This window comes from Camellia sinensis, chromosome 2 (genome assembly GCF_055761805.1).
Source record: "Camellia sinensis isolate YWXY chromosome 2, ASM5576180v1, whole genome shotgun sequence".
NCBI classification, from domain to species: domain Eukaryota; kingdom Viridiplantae; phylum Streptophyta; class Magnoliopsida; order Ericales; family Theaceae; genus Camellia; species Camellia sinensis.
In genome coordinates, this window is record NC_138962.1 from 219,647,729 (window position 1) to 219,663,071 (window position 15,343).

Genomic DNA, 15,343 nt, shown 5'->3' on the forward strand with positions numbered 1-15,343 from the left:
AAAAGTCGGATCTCGGATTTATATAAAAGTCTCTCCGCTCGAGCGTCAAAACCCCCGCTCGAGTGTCACTCACAGACTTCCGCTCGAGCGACCAAACTCCAGCTCGAGCGCCGGATACACACTCCCAGCACTTTTACAGAATCAGGTCTCCGCTCGAGCGCCAACTCCCCCGCTCGAGCGTCACACACAACACTCCCGCTCGAGCGATCAATCCCACGCTCGAGCGTCCAACACTACACAGGAAATACTGGATTGGTGTATTCTCCGCTCGAGCGCCCAAACCCCCGCTCGAGCGGACAGGCCAAAATCTGGGCAACTAGTTTTGGTTTCTAAACTCAACCAACCTGAAACAAACCTGCCCAACACATCCTATAACTCACATACAAAGTAAGAACGGATGTAAACAAGATAATAAACAACTACCAACATCCACGGACACATGTCCGGATCATGGTATAACAAGGGTAAACCCGGGATCGCTATAGCCGGTGCCTAGATTAAGTGGTTGAAGGAAAGATATTGGCATTGTTTTGGAGGTGTTTGGTGTGTGAGAGTTTGGGAATATGGTTCTGGGACTTTTGTGAAGTGTTGTCTTTAAGATTTTAATTGTTAGAGAGAAGGAGAGTTATTGTGTAGGGAAAGTACTAGGGCTATGAAAGAAGTATTTTTGGTTGAAAAATTGATGAAATTAGTGGATACCAGGGATTGAATTAGAAATTTTTTCTTTCAGAGACTAAGGGAAGGAGGATAATTTTCATTTATGAGATTCACTTCAAGCATCGCACCTAGGGTTAAAATTGCATTGAATGATCTCCCATGGCTTCAAAAATATATTTCACCGATACTCATTCTTGGTAATCCAAACACAAATATGGTTTAGACTCCAATTTGGAAGCAGTAAAACATTTATTGGCCAATAAAAAATCCAAAACCATAATGTAGACACCCCATTTTGACTGACTCTAAGACTTCGGACACTTGCAAGCCTCCCGATGATGAAATGGTAAATTACTTCATCTTTAGAATGTTTAAGGACATTTAGAGTTTCTATGTAAACCTGTTTTTAGCCCAAAAAAATCAACTTTTTAACCCCAAGAAAGAGAGATAAGTCTGATTGTGCTTTGATAAAATGTATTTTCCAAAATTAGTGACTAGTTTTATCAAAAACATTGATCAGAAGACAATTCGGACTTACTTGGGCCACAAGCAAGTTAAGAACATGAAATACATGCAGGGATAACACGTGCACCATGGCAAAGGGTGTGTGTGCACAATCGTTACGCCTGTGCAGAAGAATGGTGCGTGCGCACATCCAAGCCAGATATGAAAACTCAATCTTGGTGTATTTTGGTGGGAGGTGGAGGGAGAAAGTGATGGAACCCTAGAAAGGGTTCTAAAACCTTCCCCCTTGCCTATAAATAAAGCCCTTTCCCTCCCTTTCAAAATGGTTAAGAAATCTTGAAATTTTAGAGAGTTTTAAGAGCCAAACACTCCCATCCTCCTCTACCTTAGCCTTGGCCATGAAATTCCTCCACTCACAGCTCACAGCAGCTTTGAACTTCTGTAAATCATCCTAAGGTGTGAAGAACCCGAACTACGTCAGAAACCTAAGCTTGAGGGAGGCTTGCAAGCAAGAAACTTGACTTTTCTTGCTATTTCTTGGTGTGTTCTTTGGTTTAATCAAACCAGTATGCAAAACTCTTTTACCTTTCTGTATTTTAGTATTTTTTTACTTTATTTTTCAATACTTATCCATGCTAGGTTGTTAGTTCATCATTCCATCATGTAGTTCTTTTATTTCATTAACTTTCTCACCTCTTTCTATGCATGTTTCTTCTATGTCATTAGAACAACATGTTTTAGGTCTTATTTACACATAATAATCATGCATGGTTCGGTTTGATTATCATGTAGTTTAGTTTATATTTATGCTTTTTTATTTGTTAGTTGTATCTTCGTGCATATTCATCATTAGTAGCCTCAAACCGGGCCTAGGACCATCATTGTGTGTATTAATTGCATATTAGGATTTACTTTATGCATGCATGTAAGACACTGAAAGTGGACGATCAGGTTTCAATTATGCAATTTAATTGCTTTTCTATGCAAAATTGTTTGTTTTGTATGTTTTTATGAATATTGTTTATTTTAGATTAAGTTTATGCCCACGTAATGTTAAAAATCTTTTTATTTTATTTTATTTTATTTTATGAAAAATCATTATTTTATAAGGAACGTGGCTTTATTCTTTAAATTTAAAATAGACGGTATTTATTTTCTTCAAATCACATAGTCAAAACTTGGTTGGTGTGCATCATGTTTTGAAAATAAAAACTAATAAACATGCTTGGTGATCAGCGATAGGGGTGCTGAAGTTGTTGGGCAAAGTGTTGCCAAGGATCATAAGACAGTGACCATTCAGTCACTGGAGCTCGTAGGAGGGTCGGTAGTGGTGGCGGGCAATTAAAACATATTATTTTTTTGAAGAAATTAAATCATGTGAACAATTATAAATATTTAAATATGTAACTTCATCCCAGCCCTAGAAATTAATTTAGTTTCGCATGCTTCATACCAAAAGCAATAATTAGAAGAAACTTACTTGAATGCATTAAATAAACCACGTACAAAATATAATCCATTCTTCTCCTTCTATGCTTAGGTATGCACAAGAAAGTTTCAAAGTTGTAAGAGACTTTAAGAGTTACATATTGAATGGAAGTTAGACATATCTATAAGCTGTTGGATGCTACCTAATCTCTTCGAATAGAAACCTAATCTCTATGCTTGCTATTACATATATAATGGAAGTTTGTTGGATGTTTCCTAGTCACTTCGGATAGAACTTCCACGCTGCTTGTGATCATTGCATTACCACCTGGCTCCTATTGTTAAAAAATAAAACGCTTTGAATGTTGTAATCAATGATGCATTACCACCTGAGAAATTTTAGAAACACTACATCCAAAATTACTGCTAAAAAATTGAAATTATAGAACACTTGAAAAGCATGAAAGTGTAGAAGCACCACCGGAGAAATTGAAATTTGTAGAAACTTTTTAGAAACGACCTGAGAAATTAAAATTGTAGAATAAAAAGCTTTAATCAGTGACCTTAGTGAAAATGAGGTATAAAGCTCCACTAACTACGCTAGGCACTGTGATATGATTTGTTGCGCCTATTCAAAAATAAAATATAATTTAAGAGTACAAAATACACACTATATTGCGGCAAGACAAATGGTTGTCTTAACTCTTAACATGCTACCTAAAACTAAGTGACAACACATTCTCACTACTACAAATATAGATAAAGATCACACTTTTTTAGTGTGATGTATGTTTTTTAATCACACCTTTTAAGTTTTGTTAAAGTGTGGTCTTTAGGAGTGTGATTAAAAATGGTCATTTTTAATCACACTTTTTAAGTGTCATTAAAAAATACTTTCATCACACCTTTTAAGTGTGATTAATAATATTTAGATCACACCTTTTAAGTGTGGTTAAAAACATTTAGATTACACCTTTTAAGTGTGATTAAAAATATTTAGATCACACCTTTTTAGTGTGATTAAAAACTTTAGTTCACACCTTTTAAGTGTGATTAAAAACTTTAGATCACACATTTTAAGTGTGATTAAAAATATTTTGATCACACATTTTAAGTGTGATATTTGAAAGTGTGATTAAAAATGATCATTTTTAATCACACTTTTTAAGTGTGATTAATAACATTTAGATCACACCTTTTAAGTGTGATTAAAAACATTTACATCACATCTTTTAAGTGTGATTAATAACATTTAGATCACATCTTTTAAGTGTGATTAATAACTAATAAAATATGTGATAAAAAAAAGGTGCTACATATTTGAAAAATAATCAATATTATTTTTGTATGCACATTTGAATAATGTAATACACACTATATACTATATTTTGAATCATAACCACATATTGAATAGAATAACGTCATATATTTCATAAATGGAAATTAAATATTCAAAACTATATACAAAGGAATTAAATAAAAAAAATTATCTGTGCTTACATATATTAAAAAAATGAAAAAACTTAAAAAACTAAGTTCTTTAATTCTTGGACCATATTTTGCATCTCTCCAAAAAATTTCTGACCTGAAAAATGAAAACACAAATTAATTCAGAAACCGCTGATGCATATGAATAAACTAAAAAGTTAATTCATCAAACCAAAATAAGAACATTAATCATTTCTGCTTGATCTTAATCATTTTGGAAGTAACTTCCCTGTTAACAATTAGATGCCATAAGAGCTCAGTGTCAATGACATTGTAATTAGGAGGTCAAAAATGAGCACAGTATTTAAAAATGATAAATCTCAATACAGCTTGTGTACGATCTTTTTGTGAATGTATATTATTATTACTGTTGAACCATAATTCTAGGTATCCATAAATAAATAAATAAAAACTCAAGAATTTACTCCATTTTTTTTTTTTTTTGGTTGGGGGTGCAATTACTATCACCAGCAGCAGCAGGTTTTGGCCAAAACCCAGTGTTTGAGCAACCATTTGAGGAATGCGTGACTTTGGAGCAGCACTGCCATTCTCCATACAAGGGAAAATTTGGATGGCTTGATGATCAATATGAATAATGAAAACAGGTTTAAAAAAATATAAAAATAAAAATCCAAAATTGCATGATGCAACTTGTAGTCATAAAAACAACGAGAATTAAAGTATATATATATCAGCTTGGTAAATAATGCATTAACTGGTACTTGCAGTGGCTACAAATAACTTAGTTTTGTACTGTTCATACAATAACTTAGTACATTTATCACTGAGAATTTAAAAAAAAAACAAACAAACAATTCAACTACTTACACTTCCCACATAACACAAATAAACTAAAAATAAATCAAAACTCACAAACAAAAGCCAAAATATCCCCAACATTTATCACTTTGATAAATTTCTTGATATCACTACCAGTACCAAATGATCATTCCACTAACACAAATCACATCAAAAAAGTCTTCAAAATTTCTCATTATCAAAATGATTGACAAATACCTATCTACTACCATTTCACATGGTATTATATGATCTACTTAAACAACTGTTTTACTCCTGATGCAAATATATCAATTACCTAAGGTTTTACCATTGCATTTGAAGTTGCACTTGTTCTTCTTTAACCTGACATACATGCATACCAACAACAACAAAAAAAAAAAAAAAAAAAAAGGAAGAAAAAAAGAATAAGAAAAATCGTACAAGCATTGCCTAGAAAAAAAGCAATGATAAAAAAGTAGGGCTGTTCATCTAACCTGGAGACCCGGCAAACCGTCCAATCCGAACCCACCCGACGAGCTACGGACAGTTTTGCATGTGCTGTGGTTCGGTTGTGGGTGTAAATCTATTGTTTTAACAAGTTCACGGTCGGTCATGGGTAGGAAGCTTGAACGAAAAACCATTTTAAAATACCTTCAACTTCTCAGACTTGGAAACCCAAAAGACAGCCTGGGACAGAGAGAAGATACAAATAAGAGATGAGGGAGGAAGAGAAGATAAAAATATGAGAAGAAAGAGAGTAAAGAGATTTAATTTAACATAGAAGAAAAAAAGCCAAGAAGCAGAGAGAAGAAGAGCGCATCTCTTCCAAATATTTCAATTTTAATTCCTTTTCAAAGGCATCATCTCATTTTCTCATAAGAGGCCCTAATAATACGTAGTTACCATATGAAACTACCCTAGCCCATATAGTAAAAACTTCAGCCCAAGAGTTTATCCCTAAAATTCTATATAAAAAAAAAATTTAAAATAGAAAACAGCAATACATACAACTAAAGCAATCACAAGTCCTAACAGAATTCTAATGATTGAAATACATCAATTGACAATCATCTTCTCAGTTCTCATAGTCTTAGACCAACTTGGGTGCATTATGTCAGTAAAATCATATTATTACAAATACACAGTGATTATAATAATCATTATTGTTGATTTTAAGTCTTATGCTTTACTAATTTCTAAACAAAGGAAAAAGCTACCAAAGAGGATTGTCCTTGTTACTCCCATATTTAATGATATGTTGAGCACATTAGGACCACGGATTTAAATAATTAAATAACAAAAAAAATATAGACATTACATTTTCATTTCAAATTTTAAACTGTAAACCATTCCAAATTAAACTTTCATTTCACTAGCATTTCCATTCTATTCCACTAGCATTTCCATAAACTGAAAACCTGTAAACATCCTATGCCACTAGCATTTCCATTCCAATAGCAACTCCATTCCTGTAAACCTGTAAACAATATAAGTAAAAACAACACCCATTCCAAGTAAACAACATCCATTCTATTATAAACTGGAGCAAACATCCTCCATTCTAAGCAAACATCAACCATTCCAAGCAAACACACATCAACAATAGTGCTGAATCAATTCCAACAAGAAAAAGGTAAAGAAGAGGGAATAAAAAGAAAAAGGTAAAGAGCATTGTAAAACAGAAATTCAACATGCAAGCAGTTCCTAGTTCCTACTTTCTAAAAAAAAATTACTATTTATGCAATCTCTCTTTTGGTTCGAATTGATATACTTACCATTTCAATATTCATAACTTAAGAACCAAACAAAGAACCTCAATAAATTATATACAATGTAAACAAATGAACAAACACCACAACAAAACTCAAAGATCAAGTTGATTAGAACCAAAAGTAACTATATGAAACTTGATCTTCTAATTAACACATCAAACTCTGAAACTCTTTCAACTCTATGACAAAGAGACTCACACAATGCTCTACAGAAACATTTTCAAAGCTCAACACAGTCCAAGTATTTGATGCAAGAACAAAAAATAAAAATAAAAAAACTAAAAGCTTTCAAACTGGATCAAATAAAATTACAACATGAAGGAAAACCCATCAATAAAAACATTCAATATGCAACTGGATCTTCCTATTAACACAGAAACACACTCTGAAACCATTAAATTTTATGGCAAAGACGCTCACACAATGCAGTAGAGAAAAAATTTCAAACATCAACAAATTATGCAGCCTAGGTATTCGATGAAAGTATCAGACAAAAAAAAAATTGAGTCTTGAAACTGGATTGAATAGCGTTAAAAATGAAAACCCATCAACAAAAAACACATTAAAAAGCAGAAATAAAAAATAAGCTCCATGAAATTTTTATATATTCAATTTGACATGAATTCTGAAAGTTCTGGGATAGACCTACCATTTCATTCATGTATGCTTTTACACTGCTTGTATACAGGTATGTATGCTTTTACACTGTTTGTATACACATACGTAGATACCATATATACGGAAAATTGCTTTGTGGAATGGTAAATGCTTGGATTGCAGATTTTAATCTGAGGGCAGCCGCTTCATGCAAACAATGCCAAAGATTGGGTTTGTAGCAGCCACTAATCAACCAACCAACAAAAACATCCAAGGGTCTATTTTTTGATTTCATATTAGAATTTGATGTTGATATTAAAATTTGTAATGATGACTTACTTGAAACATGAAAATGACATTAAAAAAGAGGAAAATATTGATTTTTCTATTCCATAAAAAATATATATAAGTGAAATACTTACCCCGATTAAAAGGTTGCATTTCATGACTTCCAAAAGAGGATCTCTGATGTGTTTGTGGAGAAGCCTGGTGAATGCCATTTGATCCATCTGTCACCTCATTTATACAATAAAATTCACATGAGTATGATAAATTTAGAAAAGGATAACATATGATAAATTAATACATCATTTAGATACAAGTATTTGTTTTTTCATGTTATGAACATTCTTAGAATTATCAATACAATAATATAAACATAATTTGTCCATTTCTTTGCCTAATTCTCATATACGTATATGTATATATATATGTATAGATGTAATTAATAAAAAACTAACCTATAAATCAAATTAAATGAGCATTTTTTTTTAAATCAACAAAAGAAAAGGATCTTTATTGATGAATCATAAGCTTACAATTACAGCAACAATACATCAATGAAAGGTGGGGGCAAGCTCAATCAAGTCCAGCCAAATATAGCAGTGTACAAAATAAAAACTAGCTCTGTTTCTCCTCTGTTCCAACAATAAATTCAGTCACAAAAAGTTCCATTCCAGCACTAAAACATAACAGCAGCAGTGTGTTTGTGCATGCACATTGTGCTCTAAAGTACTTTTTTTTTACTTCAACACGTTTTGAAAATAATCTAAGATTGGTTCTAAAGAAATTTTTGAACTTCTTATATGTAAAAAGGAAGCATACCCTAAAAGGCTAAAAAATCTTATATATTTCTATTAAGCTCACTGGCCTCTATTAAGCTCAATTGAAGATACCCTACAGGAAGCCCACTAGCCTCTATTAAGCTCAATTGAAGATTTTGTGATTTTAGGGTTATTGCAACATCCCAGCTCTACTATCTTTTATTATATGTTATATCTTATAATCTCTTATATAAAAAATGGTTAATTATGTGTCATTCCTGCTTTAATTGTGTTTCTGAGATTAGTAGTGTAAAAGGTTACTTTTATTGGTAAGCAAGGAAATCCTTGAAACCTTAATATGTAGATTTTTGAAGCTAAATAATTTTCTTAATGAGCTTTGATAAAAATTTCTAATTAATGTCTTTAATTAACTTAAAACTTGTTTTCAGTTAAGTGTGATTATAGCATGGTTAATTAACCTAACCTATGTTGTGATTGGTTATGTTCTGGGCTTTGATACAAAGTGATCTGATCTTGTCTTAACCCTTGGTCATTGGTCTAAACCCTAATTATGGTTAACCAATTTGTATTTAGGAAAGATTACTCAAGGAAAACAGGGCCACATTTTGTTTGTCTATTGTTGAGGATAGACAAACAAAGTATAAGGATGTCTTAAAATAAGTTAAATTGAGCCTGAGTTGGGATTAATTAAATCTAAGTGTGGTGATTAGGCATAATTGATGATTTATATGTGTTGACATATTACAAACCTTACAATGGTTTAAGAGAAATATGTTATGAAACCCTAGGTTTAGGGTCATTTTGGGTGGAGTGGTTACGTCTGTTATAATTTAGATGTACTTGTGGTATGGTCAAACCTTAGGTGAAATGATGACCTTAGAATTCTGGGTAGATTCCTAGGTATGTGAACTTGTAGTATATAATTTGCGTTTATTCTGTGTCCTATTTATACGAGTTCAGTATAGGCAATAAGTGTAAAATATTTACTTTGTTTATACCTAGTTGGGACATGAGGAGAAGCAATGTAATAAGTTTATAATATACTTGTGTGGTTTTGGGTTGAGATGTGAATTTTGATTCAAGCTGTGATCTGATTATGGTTACACAATATTGATCGCTTACAAGTTAATTAGTTACGCTTCCACTAACCAAATTGTCATTACTAAGCAAGTATTCAACTCATTTGGTTCCATAAGAGGCCTTGGTGGCTGGTCATATTTACAACTCCCAAAAGTGTGGGGTTGGAGATATGACAGGGCGGTATTTAGAGCATTAGGTTATGAAGCCGTAGATTTAGGGTCATTATCTGTTGGTATTAATACGAATTTGCCATCTCTTCCTGTCAAGTTGGTGAAGACTTGTGAGGAACATGTTACAAATTCTTGAGTCAATCTTTTTAAGAGATCAATGAAAATATTTTTCATTTGTATGAGAATACTCTAGATTTTGCACTGATATTAACCATGGTATTTTTTTGTTTTTCTAAAAAACATCACACAAGAATTGGTATACACAATTACTAAATATGTACATATATTAAATCTTTAATTAGTGATTGTCTTACAGGCAGCATACACTGTTGGGGGGCATTCTTTCAGTGTAGCTGCCACAATGCTCCTTACGTCAAATGCTTTGAGGAGCATGGGCTTGGATACTTGTAATTCAATAAAAATGTTTTGACTCGTAATGTTTGTATGGAGGTCCTAAACAGCAGAAAATGGATGTCATAATTTAATTTTTGAATGCTATATTACGAAAATGTCCAGTACTTTTTGTTGTTTCTGTTTGGCTATCAAAGCTTAAGAAGGTAGATGTATACATGTTCATGTTAGTTTCAAGTAAATACTGATACATTTTTTATGTAATGCAGAGAATCCATCTATTGGAAGCATTGGAGGCATTCTTGAACTTCTTATATGTAAAAAGGAAACATACCCTAAAAGGCTAAAAAATCTTAAATATTTCTTAGGATGGCCTATATATATTTCTTAGCATGTATTAGGTTGGCAACTAATACATAAATTTTTTTTCTATTCCCTTTATTTTTTTTATTTTCCTCTTGCTGAAAGGGAAGCACATGGACTTCATGTCTACAGTTGAAACTACTGCCACAATGCTCCTTACGTCAAATGCTTTGAGGAGCATGGGCTTGGATGCTTGTAATTCAATAAAAATGTTTTGACTCGTAATGTTTGTATAGAGGTCCTAGACAGCAGAAAATGGATGTCATAATTTAATTTTTGAATGCTATATTATGAAAATGTCTTGTACTTTTTGTTGTTTCAGTTTGGCTATTAAAGCTTAAGAAGGTAGATGTATACATGTTCATGTTAGTTTCAAGTAAATACTTATACATTTTTTATGTAATGCAGAGAATCCATATATTGGAAGCACTGGAGGCCTTTAGTGATATGAGAATGGCTGGTAACTTCCTTCAAGAAATGTGTCTTTAGATTCAACAAAAAAATGGCATACACAAATGTTGAATTTCCTCTAATCACATTATTAAGCCAATAAAACATTACAAACTATGCATTAAATTCATGGACAACAATTTTCTCAACAAAAACAAAAACAAAAACAAAAACAAAAACAGAAAAACAAAACAAACCAATAAAGAAAATGGTAGGCCCTATTGCTCCATTGTGGCATTTTGTCAAATACCTAGCATACATAATGATTCCTCATTGATGTTCATAATTAGAAGCATGAGATTTCACTTCACTAATTATATTGATTAAAATATGAATATCATTGATGATCAAATATATGTGTGTGTGTGTGTGAGACTATCATAATCAGAATACAGTTAATCAATTTATTTTCTAAATTATTTTCCCAAATCAAAATCATTCAAGATGTTCATGAAATGCTTCAAAATAGAGAAATTTTGGAGATATTAGAAGCAATATAAATGGAATGGCAAGTACCCAAACTTCTCCGAAGACAGTGAAAGCAAAAAAAGAGAAACTGAGAGACTAAAAGAAAGAGAGAGAGGTAGAGAGAGAAACCGAGAGACCAGAAGAACGAGAGAGGTAGAGAAAGAAAAACCGAGAGAACAGACTGACCTTGAAATCATAGTGGTGATGTAGCTTGATGTCGTCAATACATCGGTGGAGGATGAACGAGATACTTCGTGAAAGACGTGTTGATAAATTAGGGCACAAAATTGAAATCAAGGAGTTGAAGGGTTTCTTTGGGACTGATTTTGATATGTTATTCACCAAAAAAAATAAAAAATTGATAAGCGCGAAATTAGAATTTGTTTGGCGCCTTTATTTTGCTTGGTTTATTGTAGCGGTTGTGTTCAAACCGTTACTGCAAAAAAATATATAACAACGCTTTAAGAAAAAAATGCGAGTAAAAGTTTTATGTTTAATGGCAGTCAACAACCGTCACAATAGCTCATTTATAGCAGCATTTTTCGAGCCACTACAATAAAAAACGCTGCTAAAACTTGATTTTCTTGTAGTGATATGCATTCAGAAGAATATACATGCAAACTTTTTACATACAGATGTAAAAAAACAAAAATCAGAAGAAAATTATTAAGCCAAAAAAAGAGTTCCACCGTGATAGTATGCAAATAAGTTGGTATGATATATAAGCATAACAATATAGATGTAAAGATCTAGAGAGATTAGGAGAAGATAATGCAATGACCACTTAGAGCCTTCATTTTCACAGGCCAGTTAAAGAGAAGTTCTCTCACATAAAAGCAACTGTAATTTTATAAAACAATGCTCCTGAGTCTTGACATACTTAAAAAATGACAGCATATAATCATGCACTCTACATAGCAAACCGCAATGACAAACATTGAATTGTAAACCAACACAATATTTTACAAAAAGAGCAAGTTTTTGCAACAGAAGGTATATAACTCCTTTGTGAAATAACATAATTCAGCACAGGGATTCTACTTTGATACTTAATAATCATTGTCCATTTGACTATTAATTAGATAATAAAAGAAATACATATGAATAAAGACACCTTGCATCTTGGATTGTGTCTAACATTTGATAAACATCTAACAAGACTGAGTTTGATGTTGCCAATACTTTAGAGGTGCTAAAATTTTGTTCTAAATTAAATATGCCCACAAAAAAGTCATAAAACTTTATAACATAAAAATAAATAAGCAGTAAGCAGTAAAAGACCTGAGTGGCAAGTTCTTGACTCATACCTCTACAGTCGTCCCAACGATTGCAAACCTCATCCTCCCATTATCAGGATCCCTATGAACCTGAACAAAATTTTACAAATAATGCTACATTGAGATAAAAGGCTAGTGAAACAAATCCTAGGCACAAAGAAAATAACTATTGAGCTGTCAATGACTTCACAAACCACGCCGATGGTATAAGGAGTATCAACTTGGCACAAAGCTCTTTCAATAGCAGCTATAAAGTTAGGTTGTATAACTCTTAGAGGAAGGGTAGCCTCTGGAAACAGAACAACCCCTAGAAAGAAAATTATAAAAAATATATATACATATTAACAAAAATAAAGAAAAGGAATTAAAGCAATGAAGATAAGACTAAGACAAAAGAAGCTACTTAAATTGTTCCTAAGCCATGCGCATATGACACTAGGTCAATAAGCTACACCAAGGCCTATAAATCATTGTCCCTCAGCTCTATGGCATTTCATGCTACTTGGTTAAGCTAAATCTTGAATTCATGAACTCATAGGGCCATACATGAGTCACAAACCTCTGGTTTTGAAGAACTAATTAAAAAAGAAATCTATAATTAGGAACCACCACAACTCAAAATTCACATGAAATCTTGAAATGTGCAAGGGAAAAATGAAAATTGATTAGAAAATTGAAATGTGCAAGGGAAATATGCAATGATAACCATTTTACTTGCCAGCACGATCCAAAGAGAACAACAGATGGCGCATGCACACTTTTTAATGCCCACGTTTCCTTTTCAAAGAATTAGTTGAAACATTACTATATCAATGCTAGCAACTACTCGTATACTTTTTTGAGTATTTCCTAAGTCAATCGAGAAATTATTTAATGTTTCTAAAGCAAATTTAAGTAGTGTTTTAAATGAGTAGTTATTAGTTTAAATTATGAAATCTATTATTTTTGTGTTAAAATTTTAAAAAATAAAGTGTCAATCTTTAAATAGAATAAAATAAAATATTGCTTTAGAAATATTGAATAATTTATTAAGTCAATTCTTTTGTTTCCAAGGTAATCCGACAACATCACCATTTCATCTCTCAATAGAAACTGCCAACCACACTACACAGATTTACTGTCAAATTATTTCCATCAACAGTATGGCGTCTAAGATCATATCTGTGTATTTCTAAGAGAAATTATCAAAAACCCTAACAAGCTTTGAGTTCCCAAGATCAAATTTATAATCATACAAACCCCAAGCAAGAACAAGAAATCAATAGATACATACAGATTTCAATAGACTAGCATGAAATTGATCAAGAAACATAACAAAGTGAAATCAAATCAAACTCAATCTAATGGGATCTTCTAACCTAAGAGTGAATTTATTCCTGTAAAATCTAGAGAGAGAGAGAACAAAAAAAAAGATGAAAAAAGATGGAATAACTGAGAATATTTACATTCATCTAAAGAACTGTAAAATACATACAAAACATAGTTAGGGTGTTTAATTACCTATAGCTCTCTAGGGTTTGGTCATCCTTCAAGATCTGCCATCGCCGGCACTGAGGTGGTGGTTCTGCGGCAAAAGGAGGTGCTGCGTGACGGGCAACAGCAGCGGATCGGTGATGGCAAATCCAACACTGATGGTGATTGGTGTTGTTGGGGATGGGAGTTTCAACGCTAGGGTTTCTATAGGGGAGAGAAAGATAATAAAGCCCTAGCTATTGCTAAGTGAGTAGTGAGAGGGTGAGAGGGGTAGACAGGGAGACGGGGAGAGGGGTTTGATTTGTTCAACTATATATAATCACATTTAATTAAAAAGTGTGGTTAAAATATATATATATATAATCACACTTAGTTAAAAAGTGACATAAAAAATATATATTATCATACTCAATTAAATTAAGTGTGATTAAAATATCAATCTAATTTTTTTTATCACACTTCTAATAAAAGTGAGATATTTTCATTTATCAAAGTGTGATCTTTAACTGTTTTTACAGTAGTGATATAATCACACTTTAATTAGAAGGTGTGATTAAAAAATATATAAATAATCACGCTTTAATTAGAATGTGTGATTAAAAAATATATATATAATCACACTTACTTAAAAAGTGTGATTAAAAAGTAGTAGTATATATATAATCACACTTTAATTAAAAGGTGTGATTAAAAAATATATAAATAATCACACTTTAATTAGAATGTGTGATTAAAAATTATATATATAATCACACTTGTTTAAAAAGTGTGATTAAAAACTAGTAGTGTATATATAATCACACTTTAATTAAAAGGTGTGATTAAAAAATATATATATAATCACACTTAATTGAAAAGTGACATAAAAAATAAATATTATCACACTCAATCAAATTAAGTGTGATTAAAATATCAATCTAATTTTTTTTATCACACTTCCAATAAAAGTGAGATCTTTTTTTTTTGTCAAAGTGTGATCTTTAACTATTTTTGTAGTAGTGTCTCCTAACATAATTTATCAATATAATTGAGGCATGACCACTTGAGACTTTCAAGCAAGCAAAGGTTGCTTCTAGCAAATGTGTACAACAATGTACTTTGCATGTGGTGGCTGCATGCAATTATATTTGAGTAAAATACTGAACAACAAAGGCTTTGTTCCATTTCTGTTTTTGTCAATTGAAGAAAGGAGGCAAAGAATAAGCCAAGATGGAAGCTTATTAATAAGGCACAATACTGATGATTAATTACATCTCAAACACATCAGGAAAATCTAAGTTCAAGAGTTTTTTATTTTTATATTTTTATTCTAGTAAACAACCAAAGACAATAAACATGTTTATCATGCTTTTGAATAAGAGCATTAATCAAGTTGCAACACGAAAATTGTAAACAATCCGATATGTAATGGAACAATATGAGAGAGAAAAACTAGAACAAAGAGATGAACTCAAAATGAA

General features: G+C 32.0%; 1 long non-coding RNA gene across 2 annotated transcripts; it reads right to left on the reverse strand.

The window, feature by feature from the left end:
- Positions 1-3,956: 3,956 nt before the first annotated feature.
- On the reverse strand, positions 3,957-14,200 carry LOC114298461 (uncharacterized). 2 transcript variants are annotated; one of them, XR_014362612.1, is made up of 9 exons: positions 13,911-14,200; positions 12,605-12,717; positions 12,441-12,500; positions 7,610-7,696; positions 6,237-6,295; positions 5,313-5,505; positions 5,135-5,181; positions 4,464-4,587; positions 3,957-4,135 (listed from the first exon to the last, which is right to left on the reverse strand). It is a non-coding gene; the product is annotated as an uncharacterized LOC114298461 (long non-coding RNA). The 2 variants fall into 2 exon arrangements; XR_014362611.1 differs by lacking the exon at positions 6,237-6,295.
- Positions 14,201-15,343: the final 1,143 nt, after the last annotated feature.